At 39.0% G+C, this 11578-nt stretch overlaps 1 pseudogene; it reads right to left on the minus strand.

The window, feature by feature from the left end:
- Nucleotides 1-8845: 8845 nt before the first annotated feature.
- On the minus strand, nucleotides 8846-8902 carry LOC115827044 (uncharacterized; annotated as a pseudogene).
- Between the last annotated feature and the right edge of the window lie 2676 nt (nucleotides 8903-11578).

The raw sequence follows: 11578 nt of genomic DNA on the forward strand, positions 1-11578 counted from the left end.
TGCATTGTACCACATACTTATTGTCCAGCCTCAGTGATAGGAACAACCAAAATTAAATTCAGTCATGGTCTTATACATGCCTGACAAGTTTTACTCAGAAGCTAATCGTCACTGGCAGCCTAGTAAGACAAAAATGAAAAAGAAAAAAAAAAAGAAAAAGAAAAGTCAGCAAGAACAAATCACCTGCAAAACCCAAAATTACTTCAAAGTACTACAGTCCTATTATATTTTGCAAAAGACTAAGAGAGTACGATATATGTTTGTAAAATGTTAAACGACAGCTGACCCAACAGATGTCTTTGAAAGCAACCTAAGCTTCTCCCCTGTGACACATAGCATTCAGCAAATCTAACACATAAATAACTTAAATAAGTGTTTCAATTGTTTAACAGTCACTATGCTCTGCCAGAACTACAATATTTAAGTTTATGTAGTTTTCACACTACACTGAACATTTATTCAGACTCATGTTGCCTCAGTAACTTGGCTGAGTTAATTATATCATTGTACATGCATTACTGAGCTTTCACAGGGGGGAAAAGAGACACTCCCAAGCTCTGAGCTGTGATATCCATATCATTTTTTTTAAGTAACACATGCCCTTTCATACTGGTACAGATCCACTTTTTCTCTTTATTAATGGAGTTAGCATTAGTATTATTAACATTCCTATGACTTTCATCCTCCTCTAACTGTGTGTACGTGTGTGTGTGTGTGTGTGTGTGTGTGTGTGTGTGTGAGAGAGAGAGAGAGAGAGAGAGAGAGAGAGAGAGAGAGAGAAATGGCGGGGGGCTTTAAACATTCTCACAACTCTTTGCAGGTACACATTCTGTCATACATGAGGACTGAAAGCCACTGGTTGTAGCTCTACCTGTTTGTAGTTCTTAACAAAACTGATAAACTTGACAAACAGGTTGTCCTGTTGTGTCCTTCAATTTATTTTCACTCCTTGTTCAGATTCTTTTACTCTCAGCTTATCAGGTAACCATGACGGTCCTCTCTGGATTTCAAAAATCCAAAGTGTCAACAGTCGTTACAGTTGCTCTAAAGCCATTACAAGTGTAACATATTAGTGCTAAAATAATATATACCAATTTAGAATCCAAAACCTTTTAATATGACATTCAAAGCCATACTAGTACCGAAATGTAATAGAATGCAGGGCACCTTAGCAAGATGACATGTCTTAAAAAGCCTTTGCTCACCTACAACAAAGGTCCATCAAAAATCAAAGAGAATATGGCTATTCTGTACTAGGAAAATCTGATGACAAGTTAAGTGCCAAAACAAAATTATTCTCCAGTGATACATTAAAATGCTGAAGACTCAAGTAGAGATACAAAAAAAAGTATTGTATTGTGAATCCTGATGTTATTATTTATGCTCCTGTTTCTCAAAGAACACCAATACATCTATAATCTGAAATATCACATTTTCATGGGCACATTTCACATAATTTATGGGCTGATCCCAAATTTGTAGCACAGTGTGAAGACAACAGAATGAATGAGGCATATGCTGGGTGTGATCTCTATGTTTCAGGTGAATCAGATTAATATCACAGGCAGACACACCACCTCTGTAGTGAAAGTAATCACCAAAACCTTACTTTACAACAACTCATAGCCTTGTCTGTGTGTCTGTTTGTTTCTTGGTATTCAATATCCAGTTTTTGGAACATACCAGTTTTATGGTTTGCAACCTTTTGTGTTAAATGTAAATTTGCTGGAAGGTAGACACAACTGCATCCTCTTTAGGGAAAGATACTTGAATGTTTGGCATTATATATATATATATATATATATATATATATATATATATATATGTGTGTGTGTGTGTGTGTGTGTGTGTGTGTGTGTGTGTGTGTGTACTTGTGTGAGTGTGTGCGTACGTGTGTGTGTACATACTATATATATTACTATTTAATTACTGTATAATGTAAAAATGATATCTCAGCTGGTGTGTAGTTTTATTAGATTTATGTGGTACATTAGCCCTTGCTTGGTAGAAAATTGCAGTAAGTACTGAATCCTGTGTTCTGTAGGTGTAGGCTATCTTTCCCAATACAAAGACGTTACTGGATATATTTCCAAATACATAAAATGAAATAGATACATGAATAAAAATAGATTACATGTATGGTTATCAGATGTAATGCAATAATCTTAGTAAAATCTCTTTGATTAATGCTGATGCTTTCAGACAGATTGGCTTTTACAGAACAGGGTTAGATGCTAGAGCGGGTTTTTGTCTTGTCTATCCCTCACTGAACAGCTCACTACGGGACTACGCAGTGTTTAGAACGCAGCACCTCGCTATCAGTGAGAAGGATCATGTCCTCCTCTCTGATTGCTGACCTTCCTAGGCAGCACACACACACACACACACACACACACACAGAATGAGAGAGAGAGAGAGAGAGAGAGAGAGAGAGAGAGAGAGTATTCCACTTAGTGTAATGCAGGACAGTTCAGGTTGACGCACCCTCATAAGAGCACGAGCGGCACCATTCACTTTGGTTACGGTTGCACGCAATGCATTCTGTGCGCAGGAGCAATCGCTTTGTATTGAACAGCATTTGAAACTACATCGCTGAGAAACTCTCTCGCTGAGAAACTCTCTCGAGATGGATGCGTCGGAATATCTGTACACGTGGGCCATACTGGATTTTGCGTTTCGCCGTGCGATTTCTTTTCTATAAAGGGACTACCAGAACTGCATAACACATGTTATTTTTACTGAGGTGCTTGTAGGTGCTAATAACTATTAGTGTATCAACCTATTTTGCGGTTTGTGGTAATGCCGGAGACATGTTGTATTTGAATTAGTAGTCCGTTTATTTAGATACCGTAGCGTTTTAGAAAAACATTACCCACGCGTTGAAAATATGCTAATGTCCCACCAGTTGGATCATTTACTAGGTAATTGAGAGCAATGGCACTTGTCATATGGACACCCCGACGCAGACATATTGTGATTATAACTGTAACAGATAAACTAGAGGGAAAGAGTAAATTCAGCAAAGTCTGCTTAAAGCCGAACATGCGTTTTAACAGAAAACTGCCACGAAAAAAGAAAATGGATGTAAACTTCCTCTGAAAATGCGGCGGATTACAGAACAAAATAGCATAAATACGTACACATACGGGTAAATTGAACAAAACAGAAACATCCTCAGTCAGAGATACCTATGAGCACAACCGAGAAAATTAAATAAAGGAGTGAGATGTCCCGACCTCCACTGATATCTCTCTTTATCTGATCGGATTAATTTTAGAGTTGTCCCGCACATGTACAAAATGTTTCAAACTGAAACTGATTTGGGCAGTTGTTAATGTCAGAATGTAATGCCTTTTGCCTGTATTGTCTGGCAATTAATAAATATCAGTACCTGTACAGAGCCTTAAAATGGAAAGGTTAATGCAATGCATATGATTTAGAGTTAGATCAGCACAAAATTACAAAATACCAGAATGTCTTGCTGTGGAACAAGTTGATCTCAACAGATTCACCAGACACAAAGAACTTTGGCACAGGATTAGAAAAACCACCTGTAGTCCAGAGGTTATAACAAGTGTCTGATTCTCAATCACATACCTGTGTGGCTCAAAACACATGTGCATTTCTGTACTTTCTATAAGCAATTTTTTATATTGTAAATATTGATACAGACTACATACCAGGTGATATAATGTTTGCTAAAGGAAGAGACAATGTAGAAGCTAGAGGATTCCTGCAAGGGGTTTTCCCATAAAGAGTGTTCAGCAAATCAATTCAAGAAGTACTATTTGAAGACTTAGATAATAGATTAACATTGACAGACTATAGAATAAATAACCATGAAACAAAGTTCTATCATTTATATAATATGAAAATCAGTACATTAGTACATTGTCACTATGCTGCAGTTTGTTGCTCTCTCATGGACAGAAATAAATTAAATTGTGAAACTGTTGTTTTTCCACAACAGCAGAATAATTGGCACATATTGCTAAAGGGCACCATACACATGAAAAACTGCCATTTCCAAATAAGTGAACTCATGTAAGCATACAGCCAAACATAATGCAGCAGATAGTAATTTACCAAAGCTGTGCAAATATTGCCTGAATTTACATTGAAGCTATGCATGTCTGTGCTGGGGACTTGGCTGTAATGTAAGACCAGAATAGTTTAGTGTTTTACATCAACCCAAGATATAATATACAACACTTAAGTACTATATATCCTATACTTTCTGTCAAACTGTCAAAGTGACTGATGACCCCCCCAGTGATGGACACCCTCCCTCCCATCTTCCTTCGGCCGGCATGATTGGGACGTGTGTGTGAGAAAATGGTGGTGTGGATACTGCGTGGGAAAACGTGGCATCTTTATTTCACCAACACATTTATTCGACGAGATGTTGTTTCTTTGTTTGGTAGTGTATCGTGTATCAAAACATTCTTCCCACACTGGGGGTCGAACCCGGGTCGCCGGGGTGAAAGCCAGGAATCCTTACCATTCCATATGGGAGTGTATACAGTTGATACTTTTATCTCCACTGCGGTATGAAAACGCGGTCAGTGGCATAAGTCGGCATCATTATACTATCAGATTTGTTTGATGATGGAGAAATATCTGGTCAGGAATACCGATGTTTTGACGAGAGCCCCGGTGCCTCTAAAATATAGTGGCCAAACATTACAAGGGCATATATACAGCAAGAGACCAGACCAGACAATGCCACCTAAGGACTTGCACCTTAAGATTCGTAACAATCAACTCAAGCTGATAGGTTCCCTAAAGCATAGAAGCTGTATAAGAATAGGACAGAGACATGTATTCCAGTAGATTGGGCAGTTATATTAAATAAATAAATAATCCTAAAGAGGAATAAGTCATCAGGAGCACAGCAGTAGACTATATAGATAAAAACACTTTAGCCAAGGATAGGGTAAAGGATGGAAATTGCAAGACAGGGGTACTGGCTGTCAAAAAAGAGGCAAAGCCAGTGCCCCAAACTGTGTGTATGGGCCGATGACTACAGCTACCTGGAGGGGTGGAAGACAGCTCATCAAACTCACTCCAAGTGTGTCCCAATATCTAGAATTTCACATCACAAACACACACGCACACACACACACACACACACACACACACACAGCAAGCCATTGTACATGCGGGGGTGCTGGTTAATATTACATCTAGTTCACCCCATGCAGTGTGGGAGAAGGGAACCACCATCCAGTAACCCAAACACCGGTGCTATTACACTGAGTCCTGCTGGAAGAAAAAGGAGAATTGGGAGGTATAATTAGTATATATGCACCTCAATATTCAAACAAGGTGACGAGCCAGTGCCTGGAAGCTGAGAGCCAGGAGGAAAATACAGCAGCTAGAGCATTGCCTCAGTCGGAACCTCTGATAACAACCAACCTGGACATTAAAAAAACAAAACAAAAATACTACAAACTCAAAAAATTCAAAGGGAAACAAGAGGAAACAAGAAAAAGCATGCAGAGGCGCGGAGTGGCCACACAACCGCAAAAAAAAACAACGAACCAAGAAATGCAGAGGAAAATGAACGGGGGGATAAATAAATAAACAGAAACAAAACTTATAATCAGTCAAAACATATAATCAGGCAAAACAGCAATGGCAGACTCCTGCAAATATAAGCACACTATTAGCACACAATAACCATGGTCAGACTACACATGAACTCACAAAGTAAGTCGTACTCTCAGTGTTACCAGGAGTTGATGGCCATTATATCGGCATTCCAGCACACAAGTAGGCACACACTAATCCGTAGCCCTCGTACACTGCATCGGTCTATAAAAGAAATTTATAGTTAAAAAAAACCCCCAAAAAACAACAACGACGACAACGCTATATGGACAGTCAACATATCATTTGAACAATGAAAGGACAACCGTGGTCACTGTCTACGTGGTCATTGTCTTCGATGCATGCCCAAGCCAAAGCCAAACACGGAAGGGGGGAAACTGGTGACTGTTTAGGGATACAATACACCATGAATGCTATTTAAAAGAAATGTCAAACCAAACTAAAACAATCAAATAAGACCAACCTTTAAGCAATTCCTGTCTATCCCTCGTGAGTAGAGAGTGAAGTGAACGTCTCTCGAATGAGCTGAATCTTCCTGGTTTTAAAATCTTGCAAGTTAACTGCAGGAACAGAGAGACCTGTGGGAAGGGAGGAAATTGCGCTTATGAACTACGGTGGCCAAAAAGAGACACGTCGGTCCAGAAAGTGCCGCCACCAGCCCGTTACAATATGATCAAACAACCTCAAAGGAGATCGCAGACATAGGCCGGCCTACTGACGCGGGGGATCGATCTACAGACAGGCCATCGTTGGTTGAACACAATCAAGACTCTACGGACGAATTATGCAGCAATCCAGAACACAATAACATCAATATACATCGGAGGTATCGTCACAATTGTATACAAGATAATTGTAATGCCTTGCACGTGAAATAAGGCAATTGTCTGTGCGATTTGACGAACACGTGAACTTTTGAGAGATAGTGTAAGACCATTGAAGAGATAACAGGGGATGTTGTAGCGGTAAAGGATATTATACAGAAGTTGCTTAAAGCTAATGAGAAATGGGAATGGAGATACCAAGAGTTGACTCACATATTGAACAATCAAACGAGTGTTGTCCAAGAAGTTTTCAAGCTGTGTAAAGTGGATTACGGCGCATTGTCAGAGGTTTCCCGTAGTTGACGTTTGTACTGTTGATCTCTTTTAATGTGTGAACGTTGAGTGTTTTGCTCATATTTTCTTTTCTTTTGTGAAATCGTTTGTCAACCCAATTAATTTCATTAAATAATTAAAAGTCTAAAAAAACTGTCGAGAGTCAGAAAGTAGCACACAACTGATACACAAGCAGACACAAAAATGTCACAACTAACCAAATGTAGAAAGTTTGATAGTGTGGATGGCGAAGGCCGGCACACTATGACTATTTCAGAGTTCAGCAACATTTTGCACAGGCCTACCATTAACACAGTGTTAGCCGAGGGATAGCACACAAGACCCAGACACAAATACAATCTTTCTATATCCCTGTCGTTTAAACTATGAACATATGAGGCACTGGTGTGACCGGCACTGTTTTGCAGTGCACATAGTGTGTCATTGAAACTAATGATATCATCAGGCGTATGATGAATAGAAACATTGTTCAACACAGGGGTATCTGACACACATGACAGATCAGTATTTCGGACCAGATATTTCTCCATAATCAAACAAATCTGATAACATACGTATTCCAACTTAAATCGATGACCACATATCCATAAAACACCAAACATGAAAGAAATAAAGTCTCATAGAATAAATGTGTTGGTGAAATCCAGACACCACGTTTTCCCCACGCAGTATCCACACCATCATTTTCTCGCACATGTACCCTGTCAATCATGCTGGCCGAGGAAGGGCGGGAGGAAGGTTGTCCGTCACAGGGTGGAGTCATAAATGACTTTGACTGACAGTTTGACAGAAAGTATCGGATATATACTACTCTTATATGTTTGCATAACCAAATACATTTTAAGCAAACCAATAAACTACATATGGCATGTATAAAAGTATGCCAAATCTACAAATTAATTGCTTAATATACTTCAGAGTCTTCTCTTCGGTTTAATGCCAGCTAATCTCAAATCTCCCTAATTAGGAGAAAAGCTAGAGAGACCTAGGATAACCCTTCTCTAATCTCTTGAAAATATGTGTTGCAATTTCAATTTTAAACCTGTTTGTTGCAACTCAAGTTGTTCCTCAGATCAGTGTTAAATAGGTTAACAAAACTTATCATGAGACAATTAGATATGCGTTAAATGTTGCAAAGCTCTGAGTATCTAACTATATGTCAGTTGTAATCACAAATAGTGACAGGTCAGCCTAAAGTGTCATTTAACACTATATGAAGTATGTTGGATGTAATAACCAGTTAGGCTCTCTCCAGTTCCAAAAGCACTCTCTGTGGAGCTAAAAGAGTGGAATAGTGTGTACTTGTGTGTGTATGTGTGAGAAACTGCCTGCATAACCATGTGTCTCCACTGTACTTCTTTAGTGATTTCAGTTTTGCTCACAGACAAGAGAAAGCATCTAATGCTGGTATAAATCTGCAGCCAAAATCACAGAAATTTGGGAGAAATAAGAAACTTACAGGTTTTAGATATCAGATTTAACTTCGTGGAGCAATTTGTTTCCTAAGACTTCTGGAGGATGAGTATTTGAGGATGAAGAGAGAAAGACAATGAAACAATGTTGGATCATTCTAACCAAAAGTGAAACCATCATCAGAGACCACAGCGCCCATTGAAAATCCTACTTTGCTGAAATTCTGTCTTCACTCTGAGACAGGAAACCTAATTGCAAATAATTCAGGTCATGTTAGGGACAGTGTGTTTTATAAAGTCAAGCGAAAGAAGCAGAATAAATCCGGCTTATCTGTGACATTTTAAGTTTATTCCTTTATTAATCCCACAAACGGGGAAATTTGACCCATCCAAAGCAGTGAACACACAACACACACTATGAGCAGTGAGCATATGAGCACACACACACACACACACTGGGAGGCAGTGAACACACACCCGAAGCAGTGGGCAGCCACACAACCGTAGCGCCCGGGGGGCAGTTTTGGGGTTAAATGCCTTGTCCAAAGGCACTTCAGCCGTGAATGTTTAGGGAGGGGAAAGCGCTGTTCACCCACTCCCCCTGCCTGCATTTTTTCCTGCCGGTCCCGGGGATTGAACCGGTGACCCTGCTTCTCTTGCAAGCCTGCTTCTCTGACCATTAGGCCCCTTATTTAATATGTGGTCCCTGGGTAAGGGACAAATCAGATTTTAAACTGATAAGAACAGATACTACATTTGGACAGTTAGCAGCTAGAAAGTGACAACAGAGGAACAGCATTACCTTAGACCCCATTTATGCAAGACGTGAGTAGAAGGACTAAGCCAAATCCATTGTGCCTTGGGTGAATGGGCTGTACTTTGCTTATCAAACTCAGACAAGGATAGCATACACAGAGTGAAAAGTGGCACAGGCTTTCTACCTGCCAGGCTCATGAGCTGAGTGCAGACTTCTGCTTTAAACCAGTGAGGATATGATAAATCAAAAGCTGGCCAGTTGTGTGAAAGATAGAGGCTGGGACAATGCTGATTAGCTGGAGCTGAATGCCAAAAAGCTACTCTTTAATCAGCATAGCAATTGCATTGTGTCTGTGTAACATTCAGCATTAGTCTTCATGTCCAGAGCTGGACAAGGTCATATGAGGTTGTTTTTCTCTTTCCTCTGGCTTGCTATCCCTTTTATTTCTTTCACCTGTGTTAGTGCTATTTAGGGTTTGTACTGTTACAGTTGTAACAAAAACCTTTTGGTCTCTTTAGCACCTCCTAGTGGTGTACTTTGGTAAACATTTAGAAATAAATGCATAGTGATGTCACAGGAAGTCAGATCCAGGAAGTAAGGATAACCAGGAAGTTTGTTCAATCAGTACAGCGTGACATGTTGATGAATGCTCTGACAAATCCACTTATATCTGCTCTCGTCCTCTGTCTTTCGTGGCATTGTCTGTATGTATATTGTTTATGTCATACTTACCTATGCATTTTTGTTGATATTTTGTAATAATTGTGAAGTCTATGTAATATTGTAGCAGATAACTGACGCATGTACCAGGTGATTAACGACAGTTCTTCAGACCATTAATATTGAGTTTCATCTTTTATTGTAGTTTCACACTTTCTACGTTAATAAACCTGTGGACAACAAAACAGAAGAAAGCTGTTGACACTTGCTGCCAGTTCCCCTTCTCATACGTAAAAGGAGGGAAAGACAGTACAGGGTTATACTCTCTGTTAGTGTTAAATGAGAATTCAGGCACTTGTGCTGACTTGTTAACTGAAGTGAGCAGATTTCACAAATAGTCTTTTATTTACAGCCACATTGTTCTTTCTCTTGCTGGTTCTATAAAGGTAGAAGGAGACAGTGAAGAAAATGTGGTTTTACTGAGTGGTGGTGCCACTCAACAATGCTGGTTAGCTTGTTTCTAACAAATGAGGTTCAGCAAATTAATGTTAAGAGAGCTAGCCCAGCGAAAGAAGGCTGTAGATTGAAACCCAGACATAATGGCTCTATGGCAGTGTACTCTAAGGTTAGTCCTTATGTCAGGCATGTTGCTTCTGACAGAAAAGTAGGCTAAGCTTGTCTGGATGAGTAGCAGTGAAATCCATTATAACCATGCTTTTTGTTTGTTTGTTTTTGTTTTGTTTTTTCTTTTTTTGTGTTGGTTCATGATATTTTTTTTTAGATATTTATTGCTAATCCTTAATCGATCATTTATTCAGTTAATTTCTTAGTCAGTCTAATATTATCAGAGGAATAAACATGCTTTTGCTATTTTTCTACTGACTTTAATATGGAAAGTTGGAACATAAAATATTCAAGTGGAGATACATCAAAAAAGGCATTTCGTGGGCTGAGAATTTTTGCTTTTATACTGTGCTGCTGAGGCCTGATTACCTCCAGTTCATCTCAGAGGCACAAAACCTCATAGTGCTTAACAATAGCAAAGAATCAATCTGCTGAAATATCTCAAAAGAATTTTTTCTTTTTCATTATTTTTTATCTCACCCAGCATGTAACCCTTCATTGTGACACATTTACCTGGGAATGGAGTGTGAAAGTGCTGGAATTATTTAACAAAAAGTCTGACTGTTAAAGTCAAACTTTTCACAGGTCTTAATCAAATGGCTTCATATTCCTATGCAAATCTCTGGAGTCTGCAATATGTTCTGTACAAAACCAATTATGCAATTCTGTCAGGAGTTAAAATTGACAAATGGGAGAGAATTGACCATGTTTAAGTGCACATTTACCTAACAGGCAAATCAGCAAGACACTAAAACCCTGGCTGAGATAATAACACGGTACCCTTTTTCCCCTTTTAGTCTCAGTTTTTCATTCGCCCCAGCTAGTGCTTGACAAGTAATTTTTTTCACCCTGTATCAAATGGTATATAACCATGGATTTAAAAGTTTCATCATCATCTCAAAGCCTCACATTTTTTATTCCAGAAATGTTTTATTATGCTGCAGAGTGATTTGAGTTTAAGCCTGATTTGGGTATGCCTTTATATTCTTTCTTTCTGTTCCTCTTTCCTCTCTCCCTGTCTTTCTCTTCATTTTATGTTACCATTTTTAAACAGGAAAATAAATGGTCTGTTTTATGTGTGGGACATTACAAAGGGTCTCCTTGAGCATGCAGTTCAGTGACTGGAACTGCATAGTCGGAAGGAGCAAATCTAAATCAGATTGCCTTAAATTGCGTTTTCATGTGAAATTACGCTCAGTGGCAGATCAGAAACTGTAAATTCGTTGTAAATTGGACCAGGAGTCCATTAATAGGCTGTTTCAATCACCTTGTCCAAATTGTTTGATTTGAAATCCAGGCACAACAGCTAACTAGGACCCACAGGTATTACTGCTCGAGGCAATAAGAGTTCTGGCAAATTCTGCAACACTACTTATACCACATTCACATTCCTT

The sequence above is a fragment of the Chanos chanos genome, chromosome 1, assembly GCF_902362185.1.
Source record: "Chanos chanos chromosome 1, fChaCha1.1, whole genome shotgun sequence".
Lineage (NCBI taxonomy): Eukaryota > Metazoa > Chordata > Actinopteri > Gonorynchiformes > Chanidae > Chanos > Chanos chanos.